Source organism: Coturnix japonica, chromosome 1, assembly GCF_001577835.2.
Source record: "Coturnix japonica isolate 7356 chromosome 1, Coturnix japonica 2.1, whole genome shotgun sequence".
NCBI classification, from domain to species: domain Eukaryota; kingdom Metazoa; phylum Chordata; class Aves; order Galliformes; family Phasianidae; genus Coturnix; species Coturnix japonica.
In genome coordinates, this window is record NC_029516.1 from 116,493,353 (window position 1) to 116,507,531 (window position 14,179).

The 14,179-nt window shown below is 38.5% G+C and overlaps 1 long non-coding RNA gene across 1 annotated transcript; it reads left to right on the forward strand.

Moving 5' to 3' along the window:
• The first annotated feature begins 1,489 nt into the window (after positions 1-1,489).
• Positions 1,490-13,697, forward strand: LOC116652537. The gene is made up of 3 exons (XR_004305684.1): positions 1,490-2,977; positions 8,084-8,168; positions 12,418-13,697. It is a non-coding gene; the product is annotated as an uncharacterized LOC116652537 (long non-coding RNA).
• Positions 13,698-14,179: the final 482 nt, after the last annotated feature.

Sequence of the window (14,179 nt, forward strand, 5' to 3'; positions counted from 1 at the left end):
GAGCCCCTCTCACATCAGGGGAGCAAGGGCTTGATGCTTAGAAAGGGGGAGGAAAGGGACTTTGGAACATTGCATGTGGTTTCTTGCTTCTTGGGTGGACAGTTCAGGATGACAAGTGAGCCTGAACTGTCAGCGTGAGCTAGGGCTGCTGTCATCCTCATAATAGAATGCTGCTAAATGACATCTTAGAGGCTCTGTAATTTTCTAATTTGTGTGGACTGCAAATGGCTTACACTTCTGACTCTTTGATTTCACAGGAATGCAATACTTACAGTTTTGTGGGGTTATTTATTCTTCTCTCCGTCCCCTCCAAACCCAGATCATGCAACCAGGTAATCATAGGAAAACCTGAGTTGCTGCAGAAAACCTTCTGCTAAGGTGATTGTCAAAAGCACAAAGCACAGACTTGTAAAGATTCAAAAAGCAGATGAAAATACTAAAAAAAAAGAGAGAAAGAACTACATCTTTACTGTTGTCTTAAGCTCTGTTGATTGTATGGCTCGTCTAATGGTTTCAGGAGGTGTGAGTCAGGGAGTGAAATCATTAGCAATATTGATGCCTCTGAGAAGCAAATTCTTAATACCATCATTATTGTGGCTGGCCAGAACTACTGTTCAGCCTTCAACTTTGCTCGGAGACAAAAGAGCCTTTATTTCAAGTGGCAAAGGTCAGGTTTTTGGTGTTGAAGATCCAGAAAAACATTCTAGCAAATGTCTGTGGAATACATGTGTATGTGGCTACTTTCTGTTATATTTAAGTCTTATCTATATATACATACCAGACTAATTCAAGGTTTGAATCAGCAATAACAGAGAAGTTGGGTTAGCCTACCATGTGTCTTAAATCTCCATCTGCAGAACTTTGCCATTCGCTTACGTCCTGAGCTGTCCCTGCCATGATAATTAGGAACTAGAGAAGTGACAGGTTCTTAACAAATGAAGGTAGCAAGAGGCGTCAAGTTTTTGTGATTCATCAGAAAAAAAAAAAAAAGCTGGTTTCTATGTCAGTTTCCAGTCTGGGGCAAAATACACAAAACTAGTTAGACTTCTAACTCTGACAGAGATCACTGTGTGCATCTTCACTGGAGTTTAGTATGCAGTGCTTTTGTAGATGCCGTACGTACAGAAGTGGGACCCCTTTTCTGAATATTGCACTCAATACTGGATTCACTCTGAAGCTCTCTCTGCATTTTTTCATTCCAACCAATGCCGTGTGCAGATGTAGATCACAGTGCAATATTTTACCTTTCCGTGAGGTGTAGCCCCTTCCCTGGCACTGCACTGTTTCTGCGCTGGGGACCAGGGAAGGATTTCCGTGTGAGCAGAAGGTGGCAGCAGATCTCTGCCTCATTTCTCCTGAGGTGATTTAATCTTCAGTGGCAACTGAAGAAGAGAGAAAGAAGAATGGAAAGAGGGAAGAAAGAAACTTTAACTTAATGAGGAAAAAGCCTATATCCATTCTAATTTCACAGGTACGAGAGGACCTACGAGAGGACCTCTGAGATCTGCTGATCATAGTGCACTAATGAAAAGGCAGCCCTGTCACAAGGTACCTTGAGGATTCAGCAGAGATGGGATCACATCCCTATCAGGCCAAGTGGCAGCCTGGGAAGCTCACATATGCACCCCTTGCATTTGTGAGATAAATGTGTCAGCAGTACAGCCTTCACTTCTAGTGAACCAGTGAGAGCACTTAATTTAACCTGGTGTGTCAGTAACTGAGCTGCTGTTGAGTGATGCAGGCTTTACCCCTTTCCAGAGCCGAATCCCCCATGCCCACCCACACTTTCCAGCCCATGGAGCCATATAGCCGTGCCCAGGCCATAGCATAGCATAGCAGAGCCAGTGCCACTGGTCGCCCGTCATCATGCTGTAGGTGCTTGCCTGCTGGAGAGGTACCTGTAGCTTTCTCCTCCAACCTAAGGAGATGAAGTCTTGCATGTTTTCAACTTCTACATTACAACAAACACCCATGCCTTCCTTATGGAGCCACCCTCTAGCCATTGTGGCTAACAAAAGCAACAAATAAAGAGGAGTCATTGCTTTGCCTGTTCATGTACTCCTCCTGTCCTGGCTGTGTTTCCTCTTTCCAGCAAACCTCATTTCCATGCTTTGATCTGTGGATGCTACTTACATGTTACGATTGCTGCAGCCCATGAGCCACTGACACAGAAGGTTCACTGTTAGAAAAGAATTTGAAGGAAAAGAAGGTAACTGCTTAGTAACAACACTAAAAAGGTCATAATTAATGATTTGGTTGTAAAAGTGAAAAGCTGAAGCTCAAAATGTACTAAATAGTTTATTGTTAAAAAGGGAAACTTCATCTGTGGCAACATTTTTAAGCAGGTGAGGTGGAGCTTACCAATGAAAGGGAAGCTTTCTTTCTTCAGTGTTCAGCTTAGGTGTCAAAACATGTTTTAAGCGAATTTACTTCCACTGGTAAAGGCAGCCAATTTTGTTTGTTTGTGAGCTGTCTCTGATTGTTTTACTTAGTTTCTCTGGAAATAAACCAAAGCATTGGTTTTGATTCACAGATCCTTACACTCAAAGAGGAGTGACACAAGCATTGGCTCTGAGCTGCAGCACAACGCAAGCCACACTCTTTCACTGCTCCAAGTTAAGTGGTGTGTGTGGTTAAGATAGAATAAATGTTTTAGAAAAATAATCAAAGTTGTCTTAAATAGTCCGTGTGATGTAATGAAGTGGTCCTGATGATTTACCATCACAGTTAGAAGACATATTTTATTTCCAGGATCTTCTTCCAGGATCTTTCTAACACATACAGGAATGACAAGAGATACAGAGTCACAAGAACAGGTAATAAACACTGGAAATTATGCAGAGCACAAGATCTAGAAGAAAAGGGAGGCAAAGGAAAATCTTGCCACTCCATCTGATGAGACGTTGCTTGTTACAGTACACAGTGCACTCCAGAAGTTCCTTTGTGCCTATTTGCCTCCTACAGAACCCCCACCAAGGTATCCCCAAGTCCCCACTTTGCTGATATTCAGAAATAATATTATTTTATTTCATTATTTTAGAGATATTAATATATTTGGCTGGAGAATGTTAGAGAAATAAATCATAATGGGCAGTGACAAGGCACATCAGCAAGTTAAGAGTTGTCTTTTCCTTGAAGGACTTCCAGCTTGTCATATTGAGGGATCACTGCCTCCCCTCATTCTCCTTTGAAATCCAGTTGGTATCTTTGAGATCATCACCAGTACAGCTGGTGAAGTTATGCTGCACAGCCCTCCACTCCTGTAACCAGAAGCAGACACTTCTGTTTTGTGGTACTAAGGGACATGGTTTAGTGGGGAAATACTGGTGGTAGGTGGACAGTTGGACTAGATGATCTTGGAGGTCTTTTCCAACCTTGGTGATTCTATGATTCTCAATCCTTTCATTCAATTTAATTGCAATGTCAGTTTTTTTAATGGTTATTTTGATTTACTCTGGCATAATAATAAAGAAGACTACAAAGCTACACTTTGTAGCTATTGATATTAAAATTGGTTTGCCTTTTTCCTAGGAGAGAGAGAGATAGTTCAGAAAGACATTTTCTAATGTCATCTGAGTTGAAATGAAGGAAAATACAAAAAGCCCAATCATTGGCAAGGAAAAAAAAAAAAAAAAAGAAAGAAAGAAAGAAAGAAAGAAAAAGAAAAAAAAAAAAGAGGAATATAATGAAATGAGTGATTTTTTGCAAAGGTTTCAAAGAATAATGTTTAGAGGAGCTATGCCAGAATAATATTACAAACCCTTTTAGAACAATTTGCAGGAAGAAGATGATTTTGTAGGAAGGGGACGTCACTAGTGGAAACAGTGCCAGCATTGTAAAAAACTGGTTTGGAAAGGAGATTGGAGTCTAATCACTTAGATCCATGAAGCAGGAAGAATAAAGGGAAGAAATTTGGAATATCCTTGTGCCAAACTAGTCAACAGATGGCTGAGGGCCAGGACTCAACCTATTAGGACATTTTTTTGGCTTCAGGAGAATACTGGCCCATCAGCAATTGGCCTGTTCCTATATCACGTTGTAAGATGGAGATGGTGCAGATCTAGATTTGATCTGTCCAGTTGGAGCAGCACTGTAACAATATGTCTATATTTGTTTGGCCCCATAACATCTGGCTGGGAATAAAAATAGGTTTTAGGATATGAAAGTTCGCCGTCCATACTTTGGAGGATGAAAGAAACCACAAGCAGGTGTGAAGGACAGACTCTGTGAGATACTGTCAACTCAAAACTGATGGGAACTTTGCCCCTCTTAGTAAGAACAATGGCCAGTTTTTCCTGCGCGCCTTTTTTCCAAGATGTTTCATAGTTCCAAAGGATTCTGATTTCCCTTGCATTATTATTATGGCATGAAAGCATTTCTGTTTACATTTCTGAACTGGTCATGACCTGAGCTGACTGTTGGTATTATCTGTAGATAAATACAGCATTATCTAGACCTAAATATTTGCTTATTAAGTTTGACTAAACTCTGCTTGGCCGCTTTTGTGATTTCAGTTGTTAAAAAACCTATTCACCACAGTGCATCTTACAAGTGACAAGAGAAATATACTTGTGCTTATATCACCATTGAGTAACTAAGACAATCACAAAGAACAAAATAAAAGAAAAACTCAAATTAGTCATGAGAGAAAGCATCATAGTTTACGTTGGCGGAAATACCTTGTAGGTCAGCCTCATGCTTGTTCATGTTATGCAGTTTTTAAACATGCATCACTATATTGACTCCAGCCCCATTTTTCCTGATGTAGATTTACAGTAGAGAATAACTGCAGTTAAAATTAAACTTTTCAAGTTCTTGATCTCAGTTAATATAATTGTCTCTGGTGTTTTTGGCAGGTAAAATGTACTAGAAATACTCTGAAATGCATGGAATGACATCTACTATACAAATCTTAAACACCACAGACTAAAGATAGCTCTGATACAACCAACTCTGAAAAACAGAAGATTTGAGGCTTCAAATGTCAGGAAAGCATTACTATCAAATATTCTCTTGAAATGGGATGATTTAATGGTCCAACAACAGTTCAAATATTATTTATTTCTAAATTGTGGAAAACCCAGAAAGTCCTGACTGCTTACCTCTTCCAAACTGTGATAGTTGAGCTACAACCTCATGCCGAAGTGTCAAGTGACAAAAGATAGATTTCACCAGATGGCCCAACTGAGTGATCTGTTTCCTGTCTTAGTTCACACAGTTCTGTGTGCATCCACCTTTGAAACACACAGCTAAGTCCGCTGATTCTGAAGCACATTTTCTGGAGGGGAAAGACTACACAGAACAACATTGGTAGGAAGAGCTTTGTTATTGCATTTCAATAATAAATTTTCAATAGCAAATAACTTTGCTATTACTACTGCTGTTTGTACCTCAGCACTAGGTTATTTAGAAGCAAAACACTGTGCAACTGAGCATGTCACAAAACTGTCGGGCTTGGTAAGATGAGCTGTACATCAATGAGGGCTGGACAGACAAAGAAAAACACCACAAACTAAGAATGTCTGAGCACATCAGATCGAATGTCCAATCAGTCCAATATCTTCTAAAAGATCATAAAATGGAAAAAAGAAAAAAAAATATGGATAACTGTATATTGGGCAATAAATTCACAGCTTTTACTGATTTATGGTTCAAGAGCTCCGAGCTCCTTTGCATGTGATAGCTTACAACCTGTACAGCCATACAGCCTGTAGTGGATTGAGTGGGAAGGCACTTAGGAAAAAGTTTGGCTGAAGACATATTACATGGAATAGGAGCAGGAGAAGATGGTGCATTTCCTGATTTCAGTTAAATGGAGACACTGACTTCAGGCAAAGGAAGATCCACCTGTGAAGTACTGCAGACTCATATTAGTTTTCTTATTAATGCTGCTACCCCTGTATAAACTCTTGCTAAATTCAGGAAACTATCTATAGTTCACAATATTGTCTAAGTACTATAATAGGTTCAGAAGCTGTCCTAAACAACCAGAAGACATAACTAAGACTTTTTCTGATGATCACCTGAGATGACATTAGCTACAGTAAAAAAAATTTATATATGCATTTTTGTACTACTAGGAGCAATACTTAAAGCAGGAGAGAACTAGCAGTGCCAAGAATGTTTTACTTCACAGTAAAAAAGGAAATATTTTGAGAGTACTTTATATGGTAGTAAAGCAGAGACTAAACATGACATCCACATTCATAATGAGAGCACTTTGATCTGCAAACAGTCCTTAAAAATGAAGTAAGAATGTTGCTTTAAATAGTGCAGTTGTTAGTCCTGATCTACAAGTGTGCGCAAGGAGAGAATGTTTCCTATTGCAGTCAACTGACTTCCCCTGATTTACAGCATTTTCAACAGAGGTTCGAGTTCTGTTGACTATTTGGACCCGATTTAGATTTATTTTATTTTATTCTCCAAGTAGTCCAGGAAGCAAGATAAGGATTACTTTCACACATGACTCTGTTTGCATAACACTTTTTTCCACTTGGTAAGAAATACATGGTAAGTTATATTTCCTTTGAAAAACAATGGTTTAAATTGAGGTGTGAAGTGTTCCCTTGTACTCCATTGTACTTTTTCATATGGAAGTTTAAGTAAAATCTAAAGGACTGAATCGGGTTTTATACCTACTGCTGTTTGTAAATTTGTTGTTTCTTATGAAGTCTTCAGTCATTTTTAGAGACTGCTTCATTTAAAATTCAGTAGGTGTGTGACAGGTCCATGCATCAGTGCTGGGTGCACCCCCAGGGAGTTCACAGATGTGATGTCCTCTGTATTGGATGGTTAGGAGGAAGGATGTTTGTCTATGTAATCAGGGAACAAAAGGAAATGCGAAAGTAAAGGAAATCCACCTCACTGGCTGTCTACAGCAATGCCTTGTGGGCATAGTAGGCAACTTTCTCTACCTCCTCACTTCTGTTAAATGCTATTAAATTTACTCTTTTATGCTTCTGCAAGAAGAATTTATGGAAAATCCCTCAAGGTAAACTTCGAAAATGGCTCATCGTAGCACATATTTTTCTGGGAGGAGATATGACTGTGCTCTTGTTAAAGAACATCAGTGTACAAGAATTACTCCACAGCCCCAAAGCTAGCAACATCTTCCCAACAAAGCAACTGACAGCCTACTGCCTGCAGAAAGTCCCATCTCTAAATTTGTAATCCAAACGTCTGAATAAGAGGATCCAAAGTAGTAACTCTGAACTAACTTCAAACCAGATTATTCCATTACCAGTAGCTGTCTAACTGTGACAGAAGGGAGTTCAGCATACTCTCTATAAGGCTCTCCAGAGTGTTCTTAAGTCCTCAGCTGATTAAACCTGTGTGAATATAGATGTAGTACTACCGTTAGCAGAGGGTTCAGTAAATTTGGCTCTTGAAATTTCATAAGAAAGGACATATTTTTTAAGCACTTTCACTAGATCAGCAATGGAGTCAATAAATATATAAGTGACTTCATCTTTATCATGGAGTCAGAATCACAGAATGACTTAGGTTGGAAAGGATCTTAAAGACCATCTAGTTCCAGCCTTCTGATATGGGCAGGGTTGCCAACCACTAAATCAGGCACTAGATGAGGTTGCCCAGGGCCAAAACTACATAAAACCACATAAAATATAAAATAGCAGGCATTCCATCTTTGCTTTTCATAACAAATCTTTCAAGAAGTTAAAACTGAATTTCACCTATGGGAAACTCCATCCAACCTTTTGTATCAGTAACAAGAAAGGAAAAGAGAGAGAAAAAGTCTTGGACTCCAGTCTGAGAACCTAAAACTACTTATTTACATTTTGATCAGTGATTGCTTGATATAAAGGACTACTTGTGTGCTTTTACCTGAATCTGTTGTTAGCTAAAATACTTAAAGAGGGCAACCTTTTCATGCAGTCAATATGGAGAAGTAAACCAAAATTGAATCTGTACCTTCCATGTAATAATAAAATGCTTTTATGTAACTCTTGCTATATGACGAATACAAACCATCTCCCGTTATGGCCACTCTGTGATCTGTGATGAATTTTTTCCAGGTGATTTCATTGTGCTTACTGTTAACATTCTTACTTGCCTGCTGCAGGTGCCTTCAGCAAAAGCAGACTACCCCCTGAATCCTGCTCAGACTTTGGTGAGAGATGGAGCTAAGCTGGGCTGTCAAGACCAAGGTGCTTCCTGTTTTTTCTTCAGTAAGAAAAATCTGAAGTATTTTCAGAGCTCGAGTGGCTGAGTTAACATCTTTAATCATTTTTAAATTAACTTTAATTGGCTAGCATTTCATTTTGGAAGCTGGGTCTTCCACCCTTCCAAAGAAAAAGGAAGGAAAACATGTTGAGATATATCCACACATACAAGACTCATGACTTCTAGAAGCAAATGGAGAAATAAAATAGAAATAGACTGTCTAGTAAACACAGAGCTAATTACATAACATCAGATACATTTCAGCTCATAAATTTAGGCTTAACTATCTCGTATTAACCATCAGGTTGAAATATTCTTTTGGACAAAAGTTATGGTTGAAGCAAAAAACTCTTAAACTGCACAGACTACTAAACTGCATCTGTTAGTGCCATTTCCAACTGCAACTAGAAAGGAACAAGTAAAATCATAGGATGTGTGGGTTTTTTTTCAATACAATCCACACACAGCTGTTAGCTATTCCTTTTGCAGCTTTGACAGAACATCAACTACAGCCATTCTGTAGCGTTAGGATGATAAATCAGAGGGGCCTATGGAAGGAATGGACATTGGTAAGATGCAGAAAATAACAAATGAATTCTTTTATGTTGAAAGCTGCAGAATAAGGAAAACAATCACGTCTCTGCCAGAGTTTTCAAAGTTTGTGAGGTGCACCTTTGCATATCCCAAATGAGTGAGGCAGCTAAAAGTGCTGGAGAACACATCATTGACTAACAAAGGCAAACTGATTAAACGTTTGGAAAACTTGTCTCCTGACAGAGTATTGAGGCACATAAAGTAGGCACTACAGATTCCTCAGCAGCATGTTACTAGAAGGAACAATTTTTGTCATAGAAACTTAAGAATCAGAATCAGAAAAGGTTTACTTGCAGAGTTATCTTCTGTCAAGCACTGCTAGCACTACTTTTTAAATAGGGTAATGTCTCTCAGTCAGGTAGAATCACTGTCAGTTCTACAGATTATATTTTTCAAATGTCCAAGAAGAGCCTCATAGCTGACACCCGTATTACCACTGTATAAGGAAACATACATCAGATGATTTTGTTATACTTTCAGCCTTTTACCAGTAGAGAAGATGTTCTTTACTATTCAAAATATAAAATCCATTATGTCTTCAGGTATTCATAGTCTCAGGTGACTGCTTGCCCTTCTATTCTTGTGTCTTTCAAGAATCTCAAACAGTGCTGTTCTACTTTATAGTCCATTAAGCATATCAATAAACATCTTCCCTATAAAAGTATGTCATCAAATGAAAAAGAAGTCATTAAAATGTGCTCAGAAGTAGTATGGAAAGCTACTCCATGACGGAATACCTTCTGAATACAGACTCAGATGAAAAAGTTATGTGGAACATTTGACTGTTGACTGTCACTCCTAGGATTCTCTGCATTGCTTCTTCATCCCAGGAAAACAGAATCATAGAATCACAAGGTTGAAAATGTCCTACAAGATCATCTTGTCCAACCATCTGCTACTGCAAACACATCTCTTATAGCTCCTCATCCAGATGCCTCTTGAACACTGCCAGGGATGGTGACTCCACCACATCCCTGGGCAGCCATTCCAGTGTCTGACCACTCTCTGAGAGAAAAAGTTTTTCGTTATGTTTAATCTAAACCTCTTCTGGTACAACTTGTGACCATTTCCTTGGGTCCTGTTTGTTGCCTGGGAGAAGAGGCTAAACCCCTCCTCATCACAACCTCCCTGAAGGAAGATGTAGAGTACAATGAGGTCTCCCTCGATCCTCCTCTTCTCCAGATTAAGCAATCCCAGCTCCCTCAGCCGCTCCTCATAAGACTTGTACTCCAGACCCCTCACCAGTTTTGTTGCCCTTTTTGGACATGTTCCAGGGCCTCAATGTCTTTCTTGTAGGGAGGGGCCCAAAACTGAACACAGTACTCAAGGTACAGCCTCACCACTGCTGAGTACAGGTGCATGATAACCTCCCTGCTCCTGCTGACAACACTATTTCCAATGCAGGCCAGGATGGCATTGGCCTTCTTGGCCACCTGAGCATACTGTCGACTCATGTTCAGCTGAGCATCAACCAACATCCCCAGGTCCCTTTCCTCTTCACAGTCATCCAGCCACTCAGCCCCAAGCCTATGGTGCTGCATGGGGTTTTTGTGGACAAAGTGCAGGGCCCGGCACTTGGTCTTGTTGAACCTCAACCCATTCACCTCAGCCCACCAGTCCAGCTTATCTACATCCCTCTTAAGGGCCTCCCTATTCTCAGGCAAATCCACACTACGTCCCAGCTTGGTGTCATCTATGTAACATCTGCCTTCCACTACAATAATTTTCCCCACTTGTATCAGTTTTCTTAAACTGATCCTCAGCTTATTTTCTCCTGTCTATACGATTATCTCCATCTTTATTATTTTCCTAATGCTTGCAATTTCTTTCCAATATAATGTCAACCTTGAATTTAATTAAACTTTGGTCATTAACATTCAATTTATATGCCTCACTAACAGAATCCCTCTCCTAGTTCTTAATGACACTTAAATAAATAAACCCTAATAGAGATCCCTGTGGTACCTCACTAGACACCTTAACCTAGTTTGATACTTGCTACTTAACTGTTTACTATGCTCCTTTGAACACTTGGCAAACCACAGAAGAGCATGTAGATTCAAACCAAACTGAATTAATATTTTACTCCAACTTTCATGAGACTCCATCTTGAATGCTTTAGCTGAATGCAAATAACTTACATGTTTCACTTTTCTTTTTATCTGTAGAGGCCTTGATTCTTCCAGCACTAATGATCATGTTTAATTTTTAGCATGTGTTTAAAGTAAGCACAAGTAAACACTACTTGCAGTTAAATGAGTTACGCATGTGCTTGCAAGCTGCTAGCTTAAATACCTGGCTCAAAAATGGTTACCTTAAATCTGGGGTCTTATGGTGCTTCAGTTCTTTATCTCCAAAAATAGTACTCCTCAAAAGTTCAATTCAAACAGCCGTATATTGTACTGAAATCCTTGGTGATAGGCAGGTTTTAATTTTTCTTAGAAGTACATTCAAAGAAAAAAACAGACCAAAAAGAATGCAGCATTAAAAGAGATAGAGATAATCTGACATTTCAGTAATCAAGTATTTTGAAAATCCTGGAAAATAAACATTGGGCTGAGAAAACAAACAAACAAACAAACAACCACAACGAAAAAAACCCAACAATTTGAAAGTCCTATACAATTATTTCCAGCTCAATTACTTGAAAAACTGGTGTTGTTTTATCAGAACATATGGCAGCATTCTTGCCAACACTGCTTTTAAACTTATCAAAAGGGAGACCAACACACTAAAAGATATATGTCTGTGGCTGGCTGAATTATTGTTTTCTAGAGACTTCAACAAACATATTTTCAATTTCCTTAGTACTGATCTCTCAGTCCTTCATATTTAAGATCTCAGAGTAAGTGGAATTGTTGAGGCTGATAAACTTAGAGTGTCTTACAAAGGCAAAATACTAATGATAAAAAAAGAGTGAGAGAAAGAGAGAGAAAAAAAATACAGAGGAGACAGAAACAACAGGAGAGGAGAGGAGAGGAGAGGAGAGGAGAGGAGAGGAGAGGAGAAGGAGAGGTAGAGGGACCGTCAACGCGAGCTCTGTATCCGGAGAGGAGAGGAGAGGAGAGGAGAGGAGGAGGAGAGGAGAGGAGAGGAGAGGAGAGGAGAGGAGAGGGATGAGTGAGTACGGACATGTCCGTTACCGTAGAGGAGAAGAGAGAGGAGAGAAGAGGAGAGATTGTAGGACGAGGACGAGGAGAGGAGAGGAGAGGAAGAGGAGAGGAGAGGAGGAGGTAGGAGAAGAATGGAAGAGAAGAGAAAGGAGAAGAGAAGAGAAGAGAAGAGAAGAGAAGAGAAGAGAAGAGAAGAGAAGAGAAGAGAAGAGAAGAGAAGAGAAGAGAAGAGAAGAGAAGAGAAGAGAAGAGAAGAGAAGAGAAAGAGAAGAGAGAGCAAAAGGAAAAGAAAGGGGAAAAGAAAAAGGAAAAGAGAATAGAAAATAAAAAAGAAAAGAAAGGAAAAGAAAGAGAAAAAAGAAGGGGGGGGAGGGATAGAGAAAGAAGTCCAAAATTTATATTTATATAAAAAGAAGTAGAAAATTGTCAATTGTCATCCAATTTACAGGTGATTTTTTTTCACAGCCCCTGCCACTTTTCCATTTCAAAAAGCTAAATCCAAATTATCCTTGTTCTCCATCAGCAGATCTGACATCTTTTGCACTGGGACTGACTGTTGATGAGCCATGTCGTTAACACAGTGCCTTTTGTTGTGATAAATGGCTCATGGCAGGGAAGCTAGCTGAGATGACGGATCCTCTTGCAACCTATACAACAAGAAGACTGGTACAAAGCTTTTGAAATTGTATCTGAGTGGAACTGTTATGAAAATTGTATGAAGTTGTTATAAAAATGTGTAAATAAATATGTTTAGATATGGTCAGAGAAAAGAAAGAACAGCACAATGCCCATCTGACTGGGAATATAAAATAATGTCCACAAAGAGATTAGGTTGTCTGTATAAAAATACTGTGCAGGTTATACATTCATACAACTTGGGCAGATTTTACTGCAGTAAAAAACTCTTAGGATAGAAATATGAGGAAGGAAATGCTCTAAGAAGAACCCTTCCAGTACTTAAAGGAGGGGGAATGACTGTTTACATGTGTTGATAGTGATAGGACAAGTGGGAATGGTTTAAATTTTAATCTGGTACCTTTTGCTCAAGAACTCTGCTGCTCAGTTCCAACAATACCAAATGTAAAAGTGAGGAAAGATCACAAGGAAGATCCTTATTAAAACCACAACAAATAAATTATAGTTCTCTCTTATAGAAACTTGGTCACAGGCCCTTTGTGAGGATTCTGTTTCCACTGAAGCCAAATAGCTTTGGCTAAATTTTTCACTGGCTAAGACACATTACAATTTACATGTGAATTAATGTAAACCATATTAGTTTCAGCAAGTAAACTATAGTTTTCAATTTGATCTTCATTTCTGTCTCTGATGCTATAAGCTGAAATTTATTTTGTCATTTCAGAAGAGTGTTTTCCTGGGGATATAAAATAAGGACCCCAGTAGAAAATTATGCAAATAAATAGTTCATCTGGCCTGGACTCACTTCATAATTGGGCCAACATTCTTCATATGAAAGACAGTGCATTAGTTCAACTGACTGAGAAGCTGTTTCACTTTTATGGCAGTGTTGTACAATCCCCATATTGGCTACTCATTCAACAGTTTTCTCCAGTACATTTCCTCAGTTGCACAAGGGAACCACTGTGAACAATATAAAACAACAAATTATATTATTTTATGGATACAGATGTTTCTAAGCTCATTTCATCTATAAAAATTGAACATTCTTTCTATTCTTAAAAAAATAAATAAATAGTTTATTGCTTGTGCATGGAATTGGACATTTTTTCAGGTTTTAGGATATCTGATAAAAAGAGATATAATCTGTCTTCTGTTAATAATATTGAGTTTGATCAAATTTTACATGAAGACATATTTAGTTTAGGGTTTATTTTTGAAATTCTAATGGGTTTTGAATTTTATTTCAAAATAGTTTTCGTCTTACATTTTCTGGTGGGAAATTACATTTTCTTCACTCCTTACTGGTGTTTTTTTTTGTTTGTTTGTTTGTTTTTAATTAATTTAATTAATTATTATTTGTTTTTTAATTTTGCACTTATTTTCAACATCATAAGAAGTCTAATGATGTCTTATTTGAACTCCTTAAGTCTGTCTCATAAGATTTCTTATACATCATGCTGGATTATCAATTGTTATTCATTCAGACACCAGTCTACAGCAATGAAGACTGCATATGTTGCAGACCAAACCCTATATACTATATTTCATTTACTGCACAAACTCAGTTAACTGGACTGCTCTATTTTAGAAGGTGCCCCAAAAGACCAATTTCCTATGTCTTTCACATATTTATAGAAATGAAATTGAAA